Below are 19265 nucleotides of genomic sequence, written 5' to 3' on the forward strand. Positions count from 1 at the left end.
AAAAAAAAAAAAAAAAAAAAAAAGAAAACGATACGGCACCGGATTCAAAACTAACGCGGTGGAGAGGGCACTGTTATGTGAGTGTGGAACAAGAGTAGCCACACACTGCTCGTTCTTGATATTGAGAGGTGGCTATAATGTATTGTTGTACTTGTACATGTGTTTCACAGTTTTATAATTTGAGTGATTTTTTGACGGGGAAATCTTAAGCAAGCAAACAAAAAATGTGTTCCCTGACATCCTCAAAGGTGGGGTTTTAGGGAGGAGTGATGAATGTGTGGACTTAAATATTCCTATATCATTTAATATACTACAGTTACTCATCTTATTGATGTGTGAGCTGTTCCATTGTTGGCCACTGGGAAACTCCTCAGGTTGGCTCCTAAATTGTATATGTGTGCTGGAGGGGTGAACCTATGTTTGTATGTGTGAAAGCTAAACGACAACCATGGGTGCCCCTCTCCAGAATCATCCACCTGCCCTTTTTGAGTCTCTTACTGACCTGGAACTAATGAGATACATTGGTTGACTAGCAAGCCCTAGGGGTCCACCTGACCCCACCGCCCCACAGATAGGATTACGAGTATGTGCCACCAGGCCCGGCTTTCATATGTGGGCCCTGGAGATTGAACTCGGCCCCTCGTGCTTGCAGTACAAGGCCTTTGCTGACTGAGCTGTCTCTCTTTCCTCTTTCTCCCTATCGCCCTCTCTCTGTTCTAGCACAGTTTTAGAAGTGTTTGCAAGTGTCCCTGCTCTAGCGTAATGTGGTTATCCCAGGTGTGTTGGGTAGTTGTGGGCTTGCCCAACTCTTCAAGGCCGAGCTGTTGTCTTCACAAAGGATCTCTGTGTGCAGGACTCTCATTACTCCTTTTTGGCCATCAATACCTGGGAAAGATCCTTGAGACTCCAGTGAGGCTCTGTGGCCAGGAGCAGAATTTTTCTCTCCACATAGCAATCTAGCAGGCATTCCTCTGCCACCCTCTACCCCCACTATCACTACACGCCACCCAAACCAAGCAGGTGCGCCAGGATGCGTTGGCTGTGCCGGTGGGTGGGTGGAGGGAAAGAAGATTAGAATCTGACTTTAAAGGCTCCGGCAGTAACTAGTTTGAAGCTGGCTCCCCTTCCCCAGCCCTAGCCCTGCCCCTAGCCACGGTGCCAGTACAGGGATGGAAGTAAGGGTGTTTATATCTCCATCGATCTAGAATTAGGCAGGCTTATCTCACAAACTAAATCAGAAAGAAACTTTTAGGAAGGGAGCAATAGGCTATCTCCGGTTCATACCGCTCTGTCTAATCAGCCGGGGGTAGGGTGGGCTGCACAGTACAGTCAGAGATCCTAAGAGATAATACGAGACTGAAAGAGAGATAGAAAGGACCTGCCCAGATCAAATGTGTACTGCTGGGGAGGCCACACAGAACTGGGAGTCCTGGGCCCCTCTATCTACCACACTATGTACACATCCGCATCCCCTCTGAGTCAAGAGTCACCTATTCTGCAAGAAGACTGTGTGTGTCTAGTCGGCGTATGAGGAACTTCTTCTTGAACATTCTTAAACATTCTAGACTTTGCAAAGCAGCCCCTCCAACCCCTGCCTCAGGAAGGGAAACCGCCCCACACTTTGTCACTGGGTGGCTTTGCTTGTCGTCCTGAGGATGGGCAAGAACCGTGCTTGTTCTCAGAACAGTATCCAAGTCCAGACTGTAGCTGCTCTCAGGAAGAAGTGGACAGATGGGAGGAGACAGAGGTGAAGAGAGGTGATGGAGGTGCTGGGGCATCTGGTCACTACTCGGAGGCAGGAGGAGAAAGTCTGAATGGTGTTTACAGGGAAAGGCTTTATAATTGATCTTCTATTATACTGCAGAGGAAATGCCTGTGTGTAAGGGTTAGAGAAACCAGTGCTGAAGGAGTAGATGTCGGTTACCCCTCTGTATATGCACATACGTGTATGTATGTATGTATGTATGTATGTATGTATGTATACACCTGGCTGTATAGTACTTTTGTGGGCCAAAAGAGGAAAGGTGGCTCAGCCAGAGGAACTGCATAGGCTGTGGGGAACCAAGACTCAGAGCAGAGGGATCCCATGTGTGGGCAGGTGGCACAGATCTGAACCAAGACACAGTGAATCCTCTTAAGCACATACAAGTCACCGGGCCATGATGCTGTTGAGTTAGGCACTTATGATGGGTAAGGGGTCATACAAACATACAACAATTGTCTTTCTCAAGAGGATATTGGGGTTGGGGTACTTCAGTGGGGGAGTGTGTGTCTCGTCTTGGGTTCCATCCCCAACACCAGTAAGCAAACCATCCTCTCAAACCATTTATACAAATTACACCTACATTATAAATATTATATGTGATCTATATTGTATCACACATATATAATCTGGTGTTATTTAATGACATTTACCATTACATTTAAAGGCATATGCATGCGCATGTGCACACGTGCATGCTCACACACATGAACGTGCCATTGGCATGGATGTGGAAGTCAGAGGACAACTTGCAGGAACTGGTTTCTGTCCTTCTACTATAAGGGTCCTGAATCTCAAACCCAGGTCTTCAGGCTCGGTGGCAAGCATTCTTACCCATTGAGCTAACTTACTAGTGCTTTAACGACATCTTTGACAATGCCAGACCACACGGATGTCAATGGTGTCATAAAATTATTCTACCTAGAGATGCTGTAGCTAGCTACTTTATCTATGACGTTCCTGTGAGGTTGAAATCAATGAACAGTGCATTTTTTCAGAATTAGGCCTGTGATGTGACTATTTACACATTTAAATTAGATGTCTCTGTTCCATGTGATTTTATTTCTTTAAATAAACTGAGAAATACACAAGTTATAGAAAACAAATTTGATTAGAAGCTCACTGGCATCCTCTCCAAGCCAGCCGTGGACCCTCAGGCCTGCTTCCGAGTTGCTCCTGACATTCTTGGCTTTTTAATTTTACTGCATTTAAATAGATAAGGAAGATCCCTCTGGCTAGGCTTGCTTCGCTCATGTCCTATACTCTGCATGAGTGTGAGCATGCATGTGTATGTGCACACACACGTGTGTACACGCACAAACTCATTTAACAAGAGATAACCCGGGCTCCTGCCAAGACAGCTTTCTAATTTTTGTTTGGGGACAGAGCATCTTTGAAAACAGTGTTCCCAAGAAAACATAAGTTAGCATATCTCTGATCTCAAAGCGAGGAAAGATTTTCTAAGCCTACAGGCAGAGGTAGAGGGGAAAAAAAAAGAGTCTCCTAAATTACAATTTGCATGTATCAAAGATACCAAATGAAAGATAGAGGTAAAGAGAGACTATCTTAACAATACGTATAATAATCCGTAATATGCTGGGAAGAGATGAATAGTGCCAAGTATGTACAAAAGCCCATCAAAGAAAAGTAAGCAAAGCTCATGGTCATCGGATTCATAAAGTAGCAAAGACACCGTGAAGAAGACGGGAAAAATTCTCCCAAGTTATTGGTAGGCAAATGCACATTTAAAGTTGATGCTGTGCCTGCTCCCTGCATAGACTGTGTAATTTTGTTGTTTGCTTAATGTTAACTACCAGGGTTAGTGATAATAGAATAAATCAGATTCTTTCAAAAACTGTTATATGTAAATTGGCTGTATTTAATGGTTCTGAAAAGCATTTATTTTCCTGATTTGTAGTGATATGGCTTCACAACTCATAATTTTTCTTTTTTTTAAAAGATTTATTTATTATATCTAAGTACACTGTAGTTATCTTCAGATGCACCAGAAAAGGGCATCAGATCCATTATGGATGGTTGTGAGCCACTATGTGGTTGTGGGGATTTGAACTCAGGACCTCTGGAAGAGCAGTCAGTGTTCTTAACCGTTGAGCCATCTCTCCAGCCCCATAATTTGTTCTTTTAAAAAAAAAAGTTTTAAAAAATTGTTTTATATGTGTGAATGTTTTACTTGCATGTATCTGTGTACCACACGTGTTCCTGGTGCTCACGGGGCGCTTGGGAGGTCAGAGGACGACATGGGATTTACCGGTTAGTGGACTTAGGGATGGTTGTAAGCTAACCTGCGGTTGCTGGGAGTCGATCTTGAATCCTCTGCAGAAACAAGTGCTCTTAAGTGCTGAGCCCTCTCTCCAGCCCTGTTAATTTATTCTTACCACAGGGGGCTGGGACATAACTCAGTGGTGAGCTAGCAGAGTAAGGCCTCAAGTTCAATTCTCAGCAGTGTAGGGGCAGAAAGAAAAAAAAAATCACAGAGAGAACACTGTATTCAAGGATGTTCACTAACACAATAGGACTAAAAGTCCATTTCTAAAGGCACAGGGTGACTATACAACACTATCTCCAAACAGTAAAAAGCAGAACCTGTGAGGATGTGGTCCCAATCTCTAAAAATACATTAAAGCTAAATTAGAAGAAAATATCAAAATGTTAATTAACAGTGACTATATTTGAATGGTGAGGACGTGGGTAGACTTTAGTTTCTTTTTTTACACTTTCCAGTATTAACAATTTTCCTGTAATCAGTACTTTTATTTCCATTATCAGAAATGCTATATAGAAAAAACATTGGATTTCCCCCAATTTTGAAGATAGAAATCGAATTTTTCCTAGTATATTCCAACAAACAAGTTTGGTGGTGGGGGTGGGGAGGAGATGCTAAGGAGAAAGCAAAGACATCTGATAGAGTTAGAGATGTCTTAGTTTGTGTGTAAACACTCTGCAGCCTCTATTCTAAGTGGATGGCCCAGCCTGGATTTCTGGGGAGTTCCACTGCTACAGATGTGAAGACTAAGGTCAACAGCACACAGTAGGTCTTATAAAGCCCTGAGTGGTGGCACCATGCCTTTAATCCCAGCACCTGGGAGACAGAGACAGGCAGATTTCTGAGTTCAAGGCCAGCCTGGTCTACAGAGTGAGTTCCAGGACAGCCAGGGCTACACAGAGAAACCCTGTCTTGAAAAAAAAAAAAAAAAAAAGAAGCCCTGAGGATGCGTGCGTGATTGAGACCCCAAAAGGAGTGTCAGTAGATGAGAAAATAGGTCGAGAAATGAACTCTCAAGAGTTTCTCCAAGTTTGGCAGAGCTGGGGAGACAGGCCGGGTATGCTCCACCAAGTTCAGCCACAGGCACTGGGTAAACATTCTGGAGTGTTCATCGGATCAAACAAATGAACTCTGGGGATTACTTAGTCTAAGTAAGTAGTTTGGCACGGGCACTTGCCTTCATCCTGCCGTCTTCTTTCCGGTCCAGTTCTCATGAGTAGTTTGCGCGGGCACATGTGTGCATGTGCGCATGCGTGCGCTTGTGAATGCGTGTCCACGTCTTTCTTGGGTTTAAAAAGCCAAGTCAAGCCAGGCAGTGGTGGCCCTCGCCTTTAATCTCAGCACTTGGGAGACACAGGCAGGCAAATTTCCAAGTTTGAGGCCAGCCTGGTCTACAGAGTGAGTTCCAGGATAGCCAGGGCTACACAGAGAAAACTTGTCTCAAAAAAGCAAAGCAAACAAAAAACAAAACCAAAACCAAAACAAACATACAAAGAAAAAGCCATGTCAAGGTAACACAAAAGATTGGAAAATGCAGACTCAGTGTTTGAGAAGAGCTTAATGAGTGTGTTAACTTGCTAACCTCCACAATGACAACTCACCCACACTGGGAAGGAGAGCACTAAGAGGTACTGAGTCTGAATCCCTTGCCCCGCCCCTGCCCCGCATTCTCGGTGATGAAACAAACGCCTAACTGGATCTTGTATATCACATGAGTTTCCATCTTCTGGTTGTGGTCATGAGCCTTGCGGGTGCTCAGTTCAGCTTGGCTACGTTTGCTTAAATGATCTCAGCCCCACGAATGAGTCCAGCATCTCGTCCATTCCTTTTTGTCTTGGTTGTTGATGTGGTGGCACCAGGGATTGAACCCAGGATCTTCCATATGTCAGGCAAGCACCGCGCCACTGAGCACACCCCAGCCCCTCCATCTGTAAAGATCTACTTCAAGATCAGATTCCAGTTTTTCAACTACACTCCTGTGTGCTGCGTGGCACTTGCCTCTTCTTTAGGTTTGGAAACGAGCCCCCCTCCCCCCTTTCCCTCATGAAGAAAGAGATCACTTACTTCATTCTTTGGGGGAGGGGGAGCTACTTGACTGATGACAGCTAGAGATTTTAATTACAATTTCAGAGAAGACACAGCTTAGTGGAAAAGAAAAGTGAGGGTCCCTTGACCTAAGCTTTCCTTACTACGAGGAAGTCATGGAGGTGAGTTAGACTAGTTTTCTGCGGGGCTGGACCAGGGTGGTGGGGCTCACCAGGAATCCACGGAAGCTGAGCTTGAGCCTGTCTGCCTATGGCTCTTGGCTTCCAAGGAGGCTGGCTTTGAGGTGTCTGCGCATTAAACTGATAGATGGCTGCTCCGTGCCTGGGAGAGGTGTTTTGGCTCAATGTCAGGGCTCCCATCAGAGGAACCTGAGCTCCAAGGGGTTTGAAAAATGGCTTAGATGAAAAAAATGGACTCTGTTCAATAATAAATTATAATGATGGTTTGTATTTATAGGGCATCCTCATGACTGAGGGAGTTCTAAGTTCTTTATGGATATTAACCCACCCTTCCCGCAATAGAGAAAAGATAATTTTATCAATTCAATATCTTTTGAATCCTCTCTCTCCCGGCTCCTGCAGTAAGAGGGTAGCTATTACAGCGATGTTTTCTTGTATTAATTTGGAGGCCATAAATCTTCCTTTCATTTTTTTTTTTCTCTGCTGAAAATTTTTTTTTCTTATTGGACATCACACAAGGAATTAAAAATGAACAGCAGGACCTAAAATGTGTGTGTATGTGCATTTATATGTCACCGTGCGTGTAGTATCTACATAAATATTTAATCTTTATGGGCTCAGCCTTCTCTCTCAGTTTTCATGAGCTAGAATTTATTAGCTACTGAACCAAAGAGCTATTATTATTTGCTTTTGCACCTAAATGATTTAAAAGTCAATTATGAATTGGCTAAGGGAATTGGAGAGCCGCAGCATGTACCATAGCTCCTATTCTTCGATTTGTCACCAAATGTCTAGAATGAGAAAGTGTCCACAATGGGAAAGAGTCTAACAGCGAGCCACACCGATATTAAACTGGCCAGGCAGTGGCCCCAGGTCACTGGAATATGAGCCACTCTGCTGGGTTTCGTTTGGGTGAGTTAGGGGGCTGGGAAGTGATAGTGGGGGATACACACTCAAATCTGTCTCCAAAGCAGGACCCCAGGATAACTCAAAACAACCACTCAAAAGCAGGCTAGCCCCAGGAAGAGCTGTGGGAGGAGCCAGCGGGGACCCCGGGGTCCTGCGCTTTGCATCTCTCTCATAACAATTAGAGCCCACGCCAGTCTGCTTCACAGTCCCCTGGGAAGACGTGTAAACACTGAATGCATTTTCTATTTATCTGAGCCGCACAGGCTGGAAGGTGGTAATAACCATTACAACAGAATTATCTGCTGAACGGAGATCGCCTCTGTGGAATTCGTGTCCTCCGAACGCTCGAATCCGCTGGGAGGTTTTTGAGTAGCAAAGGAGCAGGGCAGAAGGGCAATGCATGATTTCTCAGCCAAGTCTTCCACCTGGAGCACTAGGATTTTAGGCTTCGTGTTTGTAAGAAGGGCTGAAGGAAAAAAAAAAAGGCGGCGGGGGGCGGAAGGGGGGGGGAGTTGATGTTAACCTCGGAATTAGCCAAGAGCGAATGGTAAATCTTTGTTAACAAGCTCGGAGACCTCAATAAATTTTTTAAAGTGAGAGTGCACAATGAGCGTTTGTAATAAATCCTCAGTTGCCTGTGGGTTCTGGTTTGGAGCTGAAAAGTACTTGTGGAATAAGAGCCAGGTTCTCACATGCCTTTGCAGGTTTTCCAGCTAATCAAAGTGTCCAGCGGTTTGGCTTGTGTGACAGTTATTAGCAATCTAACACTGTGAAACTGAAATGGCTACAAAGCATATCTTAAATACATATGCACGTACGTATGGGTGTGCCTGCATGTTGTATATTTATATATGCATTTGAATCTGTGTATATGGATCTGCATACATATCCACAAACACTTGCATACACATTCATATGTGCTTTCCCTTGTAAATGTAACTGGTTGTAATTTTTTTTTTCCTGAAATGTTTTTGATCGTGTCCCTTCTCCTCCCCCCAACTCCTCCTGGAGGCCCCCATCTCCCAACCTACTCAACTTTATCTTCTTTTCTCTCTCCTTCTCTCTTTCAGAAATGATACAATACAAAACAAAAACCAAGCCCACAAAAGTGTAGATCAAAAGAAACAAGCAAAAGACCAATAAGACAAAAAAAAAAAAAAAAAAAAAAAAAAAAAAAGCCAAGATGAAACAGAAAAGTTTACAGATAAAGCAAAACATGGGGTTAGTTTCGGGTTGGCCAACTAGGCATGACATCTGTTGAGGCCTGTAGTGACACACCACTGTGGCCAGCAGGTATCAATTGCACACCCCTTCTTGATTAAGTGTGAGACCCCTACTTCTCTCTCAGTGTTGGGAACCCTCTAGCTTGAGCCTGTCTTGTGGCAGGCCTTGGGTATACTGTCACAGACCCTGTGAGTTCATCTTTGCACCACTCTTGTTATGTCTAAAGGACAATAATGAAACTAGGTTAGACCTTATATGCTATATTTGGAAGACTCCTAAAAGTTTAAAAATGGACAGAGAAAAACCATATCTCAAAATGGTAATTTATCTAGCAAAATTGGCTCCAAATTCTAATATTGGAGGTCAAAAAGAAAACACAAAACCAAACCCCCAAAATCGCCTGGTTATGATGGTACACCCCTTTAGTCCCAGGCTCCAGAGGCAGAGGCAGGCAGATCTCTGAGTGTAGTCTGTGTAGTCTACAAGAGTGAGTTCCAGGACCTCAAGGGCTACACAAAGAAACCCTGTCTCAAAAAACAAACAAACAAACAGTTAGGCAGAGCAATGAGTCATTGGGGACAAGCACTTTGCTGTGTGCAACCTTGCCCAACAGAGTTCCAGACCCACAGAGCGATGGGAGCAGAGAACTGACTCCACAAAATTGTCCACACTAGAAGCACGGCATGCATGATATGCTTGCGCCCAACACATCCTCCACAGTTTAAAACAAAACAGAATGTAGTATAAAATAGAAATGGAATTAGAACACAAACCTATCTAATACCTCAAGTTGATTTAAAAGAAGCTGGTGCCTCCCTAAAGTGGGCCACAGTTAACTGGCTGATAGAAAAACATGCTTGGGGGAGGCACTGACTTCGGTTAACCTGCTTGATTTCTGATCTCCTAAGTGCCTGATTGGTAACCATAATGAGATCTATGCTGGGCTGCAAACTCCAATGCTGCAACCCTAACCCCCCCCCCCCATGAAGTTAATTAAGTCTGAGTCTTGGTCTCCACAGCGAGTTGATGCCAAAATAAATCCAGTGTGTTGTCAGCAGGCTGAAGCAGGAGCACAGAGCTCCAGAAAGGAATTCCTATGCAATAAATATCACTTAAATTCCTCTCAAAGTTGGAGCTGGTGTCAAAGTCCAAAAAAGCAATATTCCCTGGCAACTGCTGGCAGGAGTGTGCGTGTGTATCTGGCCATGTATCATCTCAGCACTCGAATTAGCGGAGGAGAAAGATAGTGAGTTAATATCGCCCAGCTGGCTGCTCGGAGAACGGCTGTAACTGGAGCCAGAGAGATTCCAAGAGGGCACAGCCAGTCATCAATGACCTCCAAACGACTAGATGCTCAGAATTTCCTGGCAGCCTGGGTTAGATAAATAACTCCAGCTGCTCTGCAATAAATGGGTTCCCCCAAATGTTTCAGAGAAGCCCGTTCTTTCTCTTGCTGGTTATTGAGCTTAAGAAATACTAGAGATGAAGAAGAAGGGAGGGGGGCGTGGGGGCAGGACACCTCTGAGCCATCACTATCCACTTCATCTGTGGTTTCTATGGGGCAGCCACTCCAGGCGGGCTGGTGTGGTGAGGCATGTGTGGGTCTTGTAGACACATCATTCTGCCCTCAGACAGACAGGTCTTCGGAAGGAAGAAGGTGGGGAGGAAGGAAATGTGGGGATGAGGAGCTTGATGGTGAGAGAAAGAAAAGAAGAGAGAGTGAAATAAATAAAAAGAGACCAAAGATGGCAGCTAATGAGGGATAGGCGGGTCTGTGTCGCAGAACACACTGCGTATAAACACTGAATCTTTCCAGTAACTGTACTATCCCTCGCCCATCTCGTTTTTATTTTATTTTATTTTATTTTATTTTTCTAAGTAGAAATTTTGCCTCTGAAACAAAGGTGATGGAGGTTTTGCATCTCCGCTGTCACCCTCTGGTCCCAGGTGTCCCCTAGCAAGAACGAGCTCAGGCAAAATCTCCTCTCTCCTCTGATTCAATCTGCTTGCTCAGCTTTTTGCTCTCAGAAAATCGGTTTGAGTGGAGAAAGAGAAGAATGGCTTTGGGGATTTCCGGGGATTTGAGAATCTACACCCTTACCCAAGGCGGGGGACAGCTAGCCCCATGGCCAAAGAGCTGCATCCATTGCAGATGGATTCTCCCAGGCTGTCTGAGCTTTTCTGGGGAAGGCCATTCTTAGACATGGTCAGAGTACAACTGAATTTGTCCTCCTCTGGAGAGGAACGAGGCTTTACAGAGCTCATGTGCAGGGGGAGGTGGCCTCAGTATTTGGAGCAAAGCGTTTGTAAAAAGCCTGCCAGAAACACAGGCTGGGGAGATAAACAAGCTACCTCAAAGATAACCCAACCACAGCTTAGCATTCAGCCAGCTCCATGGCAATCCCCGGGGCGACTAGTTCAAGGGGAGTGACATCTGCTTGGGGGGAAATTATAAACTTGTTATTTCCATTTATAAATCAGGCTCCTCCCGGGGAAGGACCTTGAAAACAGTTTTTATTATCGCCCGCTGAAAAGACAATTGCTACTGGCTACAGCTGGCACATCTGCAGAAATACAATGTCTGAAGCACTTAGTATTGAAGGCATGTGTCTTATTAGCCAGTGCTGGAATTTCTGTGGGTGTTTTGTTTTCTTAAGTAATGAGAGAGCCATCTCCAGGAGTGTGAGCTTCTCAAGTCAGTAAACAAAACATTAAAAACAAACTGGCTGGCGGCAGCTGGCTGCAGTGGCTCCCATCTGTGATCCAAGGTTAGAGGATGCAGTAGTTCAAAGTTAGGCGGAGCTCCTGAGTGAAGTCCTGTCTCAAAATACCAAAATCAACCAAATTAAAAACTCCCTTTTTTCAGTATTTCTGGCCCTCCTCCTGTAAAAGTAAAGAGACTCAATACTCAAACAAAAAGGCAAATTTGTTAACTAATGAAACATTGGTTTTAATCAGGCAGTGTTTATTTCTATTAATTTAATAGATTCAGGGGATAACCTTATGTAGATTTGGATCCAATTCTTTTTTTTTAGATTTATTTTTATTTATTTTATGTGTATGAGCACACTGTAGCTCTACAGATGGCCGTGAGCTATCATGTGTGTGGCTGCTGTTGATCTCAGGACCTCTGCTGGCCCCTCTCGCTCTGGCCCCACTTGCTCCAGCCCCGCTCTCTCCAGCGTAATTCACTGTAGCAGTCTTCAGACTCACCTTCAGCAAAGCAGTCAGTGCTCTTACCTGCTGAGCCATCTTGCCAGTCCCTTGGATCCAATTCTAAATAGTCTTTTGTTTAAAATTTATTTATTGTACGTCTACAGGTATTTTGCCGGCATGCATGTCTGTGCACCACATACATAAAAGTGCCCAAGGAGGCCAGAAGAGGTTGTCGGGACCCCTGGGAACTGGAATAACAAAACAAAGGGATATAAGCCACTATGTGGGTGCTGGGAATTGAACCTGGGTCCTCTGCAGTCAGTTCTCTTGACTGCTGAGCCATCTGTCTATCTCCCTCTATGGTTGTTTTGTAGCGGTCTGTTCTTTTAAAATTGCTAAAAGTTCCGTTTTGATCCCTAAAATAATGGCTCTTTGATTTTCCCATTCAACTAATAAATAAGCACAAGTCAGTTCAGGTTCCAAGTAATTAGGACCAAGTAAAACGAGGAGCAAATCATAAACTCAGATACAGGTGACTAACTCATCCAAATGTTCCTTTAGTTTTTATAAATGTGTGTATATGCATTATCTTCCATCTCCCCGTTTCTTTTTTTCTAGACAACTTTCCATTGTCCCTGTTACTCTGTATGAAAGGCTTTGGGCATTTGAAGTCAGATTGGAGGCAGGAATGAGGGAGAGTAATTGGGAGCTGTGTGGGGTTTTTGTTTGTTTGGTTGGTTGGTTGGTTAGTTGGCTTTTTTGAAACGGGGTTTCTCTGTACAGCAGCGTTGGCTGTCCTGGTACTCTATCAGGCTGGCCTCTAATTCAGAGATGTGCCTGCCTGTGCCTGCCGAGAGCTGGGCTTAAAAGTGTTCGTCACCATGCCCCCGCCTGGTGTGTTCATTTTAAAGGGCGGTGAATGTGACAGTGGGTTTCTGCATTTGTTGCCTCCACCTGATTGGGGAGTCAGAAAGCTTTGCCGACCCCAAGCCACCGCAGGCAATTCTCTCTGGGCAACTCCTGCAGCAGATCAGGCAGTATGACCTTCTATGCCAAACAGCCAAATGGACCTCATGTAAGCTTTGTCAAGATGGCCCGTGGCTGTTGGTCCCCCAGGGTGCTGAATCACTCAAAAGGAATAGTCCCCAGTCCTTACAGTCAGGGCTGCCAGGCAGCAGGACGTCCAAGGCTACCACCAGAGGGGACTAGTCACATCACCTCCGGGCAGTGACCATTCTGTCACATGAAATTAAAGGAGCAAGAGTAGATGACAGAGGGAAAAATAAGATGGGGGGAGGGGGATGCAAAGAGGAGGCAACAGATTAAAAATCCGGAGGGAAAAAGCAGGTAGGCCTGAAGACACGATGGCCCAGGAGAAGAAAGGGAGGTAGATAATGGGAACGTAGGACCAGCCCTGCAGGAAGGGAAGGCAGACCTTTACAGGAGTTGGGAGTCCGTCTGGCCAATTCTTTTCTGGTCCATTCTTCTGACATCATAGGTAGAACTTAGGTCGGTGATGCAGCACGAAGGACCTTAGAGCAGAGACTGTATCCCCAAGCAGGGGCTGACCTGTCTACCAGCAGGGGCTGAAACCCAAGGAAGGGGCTGATCCCCATGTTGGTGCTGCCTGGCTGGGCCCAGGTTGTCTTTGGGGAGGAGCTCGCAGTGCTGACTGGGGATTTCAGCACAGCCACAAACTGGACTTAGACTTTGTCCTGGGAAGTAAAAAGAAGATGTCAAGCTCTGAGGGAGGAAGACACACTTCCACCGTCTGCCTCTGCAGCCACATCACCCTCCTGGGCATGAGGAGAACCCCGTAGCCAGAGGACCTGGGGTCTGTCTGTGTAGGTTAGGGATTTGACCAGCTTGTCAGTTACCAGACTTGTAACTTTACCCTACTAGTTTTTCAGCTTCCTGCGTTCATGGGTGAATTGGTCAGAACCAACTTTCAACTTCAGCATGCCCTTTTTGCTGCAACATGCCGTGTGTGTGTGTGTGTGTGTGTGTGTGTGTGTGTGTGTGTGTGTGTGAGTGTGTGTGTGTGTGTGTGTGTGTGTGTGTGTGTGTGTGTGTGTGTGTGTGTGTGTGTGTGTGTGTGTGAATGTAGTGTAATTTAGGTAGTCACAGACCTAACACCAACTGAGAATTGGTAGGGTGAGAGGTTAGTGGAGGAAGATCTGATTGATGGGAGCTCTAAAGTGGTACCTTGACTTTTTTCTCTCATTTCGTTATGCATTTGTATGCATTGTAGAAGCTGGGTAAATAAGAGGTGCAAAAAGAACAACCAGATAACCCATATTTTCACGAGCCAGAGCTGAAAGCACTGTTAGTGTTTGAGGGATTTTTTTCCCCCCGCAGAAGATGTATAACATAGATTTAGAGTCGGCAGAAATAGCTCTAAGGTGCAGCCCATGGTTCTCATGGGTCCCTGGCCATCCTTGGTGAGACGTCCTGGACTCTCCTAGAGCACCCCAGGTTGAGCAGTGTGGCTTGCCCTAGGCTGGCCACCCTTCACTGAGCCAGACTGGGTGTGGCGGCCAGCAGGGTCCACTCCTCAGGGACAGAGCAGCCACAAAGGCGGGCTCTCCGCCCACCACCGCCCCTACCCGCAGCATTTCCCTCCCCGGGAGTCTTCAGCTTGGCAGCTGCAGGCGCAGAGGGCTTTGCGGGCCTTTGATCCACGCGAAGTACGTCACAGGCGGGTGCTAGCCGGGCGTGGGCTGGGCACCTGAGGGTTGCCAAACTGACAAACACACCTCCAGGAAAAGGACTGTGAAGTCGCGCGGCTCGGACAGCCTCACTTTCTCTAGCATCCCCAGACTGGGAATGCGAGTGCTTTGTGCCCCAGCAAAGCAGCCCGGCCTTCAGAAGTCAGAAAGTCACCGCAGGCGCCAGGACTAAGGGAAAAACTGGGTCTCCTTTTTTACACCGTGATGTGCACGCGGCAGATTTTTCTGAAGCTGCATTTCTTTTCGTCTTGTCAAACGTTTTTTGAGAAGTCCAGGCACAGAGAGCTGATAGCCCAGGAGGGATGGGAGGTTGTCACTCTGGGCTCAGCCCGGAAGGGAAGGATACAGGTGTAAGGCACAGGCATAGTAGTATAGGAGTTCTCACACTAAAGCATAGCAGTTCTCACACTACTATGGCCTCGGACAGCACACTGACTAGTAGAGACAGAAAGTAAATAAACCATCTTCAGCCTTATAGAGTTCTCAGGGTTTTGTTGTTGTTGTTGTTATTGTTGTTGTTTTGTTTTAAACTAGGGGAGACTTCTCTTCAAATCATTAGTGAAAAATGGGCCCGGAACAGCAGAGTGTCAGAAAAATTAAAAAATGTGGCCAAACTTCTAAAATGGAGCTTGAGCCGGGCAGTGGTGCACGCCTTTGATCCCAGCACTTGGGAGGCAGAGTTAGGTGGATTTCTGAGTTCGAGGCCAGCCTGGTCTACAGAGTGAGTTCCAGGACTGCCAGGGCTACACAGAGAAACTCTGTCTCGGGAAGAAAAAAAAAAAAAAAAAAAAAAAAAAAAGAAAAGAAAAGAAAAGAAAAAGAAAAAATAAATAAATAAAAATAAAATGAAGCTTGGCATACAGGAAGTTCTAGGCTCAAGTCTCAGCACCGAAAACCAGAAAAACCAAACTAAACCAACCAACCAAACCAACAAAGCCCCCAAAATACAGGTTGTCCAAAAGAACTGGACATACAGTGGAGGTAGTGCATTTTTTTTTACATGTTTTGAAAAGATCACCAATTAGATTAGTCAATTTAAATTTGAATATGTTATTTAAAAATAATCTTATATATTTTGTTTTGAGTCAGGCCGGTCTCGACTGCAGGACACCAGTGATCTTCCTGCCTCTGCTCCTAAACTGCTGGGTCTACAGGTGCACAGTGGCCGGCCAGCTAAACCGATATCCTGTTTAACTGTAAATTTACCCTGTAACTTCTGACTTTTAGGTTACCCTGTAGAATAGAAACAGTCCCCCCACCACAAAACCCATTCTGCTTGAACACAGAACAGAAATGTGCCCAGACAGGGAACGTTTGTGCTGGATGTTGAAAGATGAGGGCTTCAGCAAGCTAAGAGCAGTCGGCTGACAGCGGTCTTCCAGGTGAACTCTGGGTTGGTTTTTTGATCAACCATCAGAAGGAGGCTGATCCAGGCCACTCCTGCCCCAACAGGACCTGGGCCTGTGTCATGATCACAGCCTGGGCCTGACCTGGGAAAACAGGAATGGTCAATCTTCCTTAGGACTATGAAGTGTAAACTCAGAGTGTCAAGCCCCTGCCAAGGCCTGCATCTCCGGGATCAAGGAGAAGTGAAGGGCAGTTTGGGAATCTGACACTTTGTAACTACTTCATGATGCAATCGTACACAATTTTTTTTCTCCTGAGGATTAGCTTTGAACCTGGGACCCCAGAGCGGGACCCAGCAGGAGTGAACCAGAGAAGTTACTAGGTTAAAAACTTATTTAGGAGACAACAACAACAATAAAACGGGGGAGGGAGGGAAATAACTTTACAAAGGTCACATATGTTGAGTGTTAGCTTTGGCCTAAGCTCACACATGATGGGGTGGGGGTGGGGTGGAGGTGGAAGTTAGCGGGGACAGCTTCTCTCTTCTCACACAATGGCTCTTTGAAATGTGAGCCACATGATTCCTTCATTTCACGGCACTAATGACCTTTAACCAGTTTCCTAATTATCTAGGCAATTATGTTATTAATGAGGTATGGGGGGAAGGGCTGCCTAAAACCTGGCTTCCTACCAGGTAGAGAGGAAAGAACTAACAAACGCGGTGTTTGTCCTGGGCAACATGGAGTTTGTTGACTAGGAAAGAGCAGTGTAGAATATGGTGCTCTTTGCATCGGAAACAACAACAACAACAAAAAATCACAGATACTTTTGAGGTTGGTGTGGGCTGGAGTTCCTGGAGGAAGGATCCTCAGTGGAACTGGAAAGCCGAGAAAGGCCTAAAAGAGCTTGGGGTTGGGAGGACACAGGGCCAGCACTCGAGCAACATTGCAGGTGCTCTCCTGCAGTCACCTCCCAGCAGGGTCTTTCCAGGGTTGCTAGATGCTTCGGAGTTTGCTCTCAGTCCTTAAATCAGCTGGGTCTGGGCGGGGGTGGGGGGCTGTTGGAAGGGTGGGGAGCGGGGGTGGGGTGGGGGATGGGGGCAGGATGATAGATTCCAGCTTCACTCTGACTGCGGCAAGTCTTTTTTTTTTTCATTCTTTTCGTCTTTGCTGTCATTCTGGTCTACAGGGGGTTTAGGGGTGGAATATGCCACAGCCTGAGTGAGGTTTCCTACCCTATTTCCACCCTCCTCTCCCCCTCCCCCCTCAAGTAATCTGTTGAGTTTCTAAATTGCCCAGAGTGGTTTACGGCTTCATACCAAAAGCAAGGACACCCACAGGGTTAATAGAGCATGACACCCATTTCTGTCCCTAAGCAAGCTGGCATCTTGTATCTGTTACAGAATCCCCCAAGACACCTTAGGTGTGAAGTCTCCCAAGATAGTCACTAGCAACCTCCCAGCTGGTCCTCAGAGAGTGGCATCATGGGAAAAAAGTGGGGCTGGAAGGAAAACAATATTCTAGGACCTTCTTTGTGTGTCTGTTTCATAAAGGTATGCACTATGGTATCCACACTGACAAGACAGAATGTGAGAGATGAACACCGGACACCCTTACAATGCCAAAGTGCTTATCCAACAAAGGGAGAGAGTGTGGCTCTAATTCCCCTTGAGGCTGCCCTCCCTCAGAGATGGTGCGTCCGCAAATGCTGGGTGGATGTATTTATATTTGTAGACATTTCCAGATTATCCACCTCAGAAGGCGGTGCTTCCCAAAGACTATTAGACAGGACAACACGAGGAACCAGTTTTGAACACTCCACCTTTGGAGGCGCAAACAATTCCAATACAAGACCCAAACCAAGACTTTACAACCCTTTTGCTGACTTGGTGGGCTCTACTCAAAGGCAAAGTAAAGAACCTTCTCCCCACACCGCCACAGGCTTGGAGCTAGCTCATCCACTCTATTGTTGTTGAGGGAAATTATGTATATCTCTAGTTTTTCTTGAGTGCGTTCTCATGAGAACTGATGAGCTCAACTCAATGAAAGCCAGCCTAGGCCGACAGCGGGATAACCAGTCTCTTCAGCAGTGCCTGTCTCCTCATTCCTGCTGCGAATGGGAGGCCACACAACCCTAGGCCATGTCGCATTCGGCGACTCTCCACCTGCTAGATATATGAGCCAGGAAAGCCCCAGAGCTCCGAGCTGACAGGCTTCGAAACGAAAGCTCTCCATTCTGAGAGTGTTAGTTTTGACGACATTTGGAGTCCCCCCTGTGCGAGAGCAAAGAGCTCTTCTGCTCCCCCCCGCACCCCCCTGCTCTCTCGGGGAGGGAAGTGGAGGGTGCCTCGAGCCGGGGACCAGCCCCCACCTGCCAGTTTCAGCCCACAGAGCCTTGAACTGAGAAACCGGCCCCTGGTCCTCGCCCGTGCCACCATGGACAGGCGTGCGCGTGGTCAGTCCCCAACCCAGACGGGGGACTAGCCTTTTCCCTGACTTTCAGGGGGGGACACCAGGACAGCCGCTCCCCGAGGTCAGAAAGCAGCCCCCAGCTGCCCCCCGAGCGCTCCCGGGCTGGAGGCTCTGCGAAAGGTCCGGGGGCGGTGCGGTTCCGGGGAAAGGGACCGCAAGTGGGGGCGGCCGCGGCTGAGTGTGAGCGGTTCAGATGGGAGATCACCGGCGATAACCCGGCCCGGGATGGTGCCGCTCGACAGGAAACCTCGAGCGAGCGAGCGGGGAGCCAGCTGCGGGCCAAGGGGGAGGGGTGTCTCGGTGACCGCATAGCAGCCGGCGGGACAGCCACGGAGCTTAGGGCAGCGGTCCCCTCCTCCCTGATGTCCCCTCCGCGCTCACTGCTCTTCACTTTTCAGGATGTGCTCCCGCACGCCAGGGCTCTAAGCCGTGTTGGAAAGAAAAACCCACGGCGGTATCTAGTTTGAAATGTGTCCGCCGGGCGCACCCAGGTTTCACCGCAGGAGGTCCCAGGGCAGTTGGTGAATGGACCCCTCTTTCCAGTCCAAATTCGCCCCAAAGTCAGAATGGCAGGCTCTCTCCCAGCCTCCAATCTAGGCAAGGCAGGGTGACACAACGAAGGAAAAAGCCTGCAGTGTGAGGGGGTCCCCGCGGGACAGCGGCTGTCCCCCACCGACAGCCCCGCCCCTGGGAGCTGTCAGACGCAGGAAGGCAAGCTAGGCCACAGAAACCTGGTCTAGCTCTGCTCTGGCTCTGGGTGCTGTCAAACCTCTCCCCACCCAGTGCCCTGAACCACCAGGCCACCAAGATCAGCTCCAGGAAGAGAGGCTGACCACATGCAGCCTTCCTGGTCCCCTTGGCTCCTCTGGACTGCTTTGGGGTACCTAAGCAGCCTGTTGCCCAGAAACCTGGGGAGAGTCCAGGAAACACCCCATTCCGGCTAAGGGTGAGATCCACTGAGGGGACTCTTGAATTTGAAGGACTGCTTCCTATCTCACCTGCTCGGCCCCGCTGGTGCTTTAAGTGTGTATTGGGGGCTTGTACAGTGAACACGGCTCATTTCTACAGCATTGGACCACAGCAACAGTGACTGGCACTCACCGTTTCTGTGTGCACTAGAAATATACATAGTAAAAAATTATATATATATATATATAT

At 47.0% G+C, this 19265-nt stretch overlaps 1 protein-coding gene across 2 annotated transcripts in view; it reads left to right on the plus strand.

Moving 5' to 3' along the window:
• Cd247 (CD247 molecule) overlaps window positions 1-19265 on the plus strand; it is a 76590-nt gene that overhangs the window by 40730 nt on the left and 16595 nt on the right. The gene's annotated exons all lie outside the window — the stretch shown is intronic.

This window comes from Mastomys coucha, unplaced genomic scaffold, assembly GCF_008632895.1.
Source record: "Mastomys coucha isolate ucsf_1 unplaced genomic scaffold, UCSF_Mcou_1 pScaffold1, whole genome shotgun sequence".
In the NCBI taxonomy this organism is placed as follows: domain Eukaryota; kingdom Metazoa; phylum Chordata; class Mammalia; order Rodentia; family Muridae; genus Mastomys; species Mastomys coucha.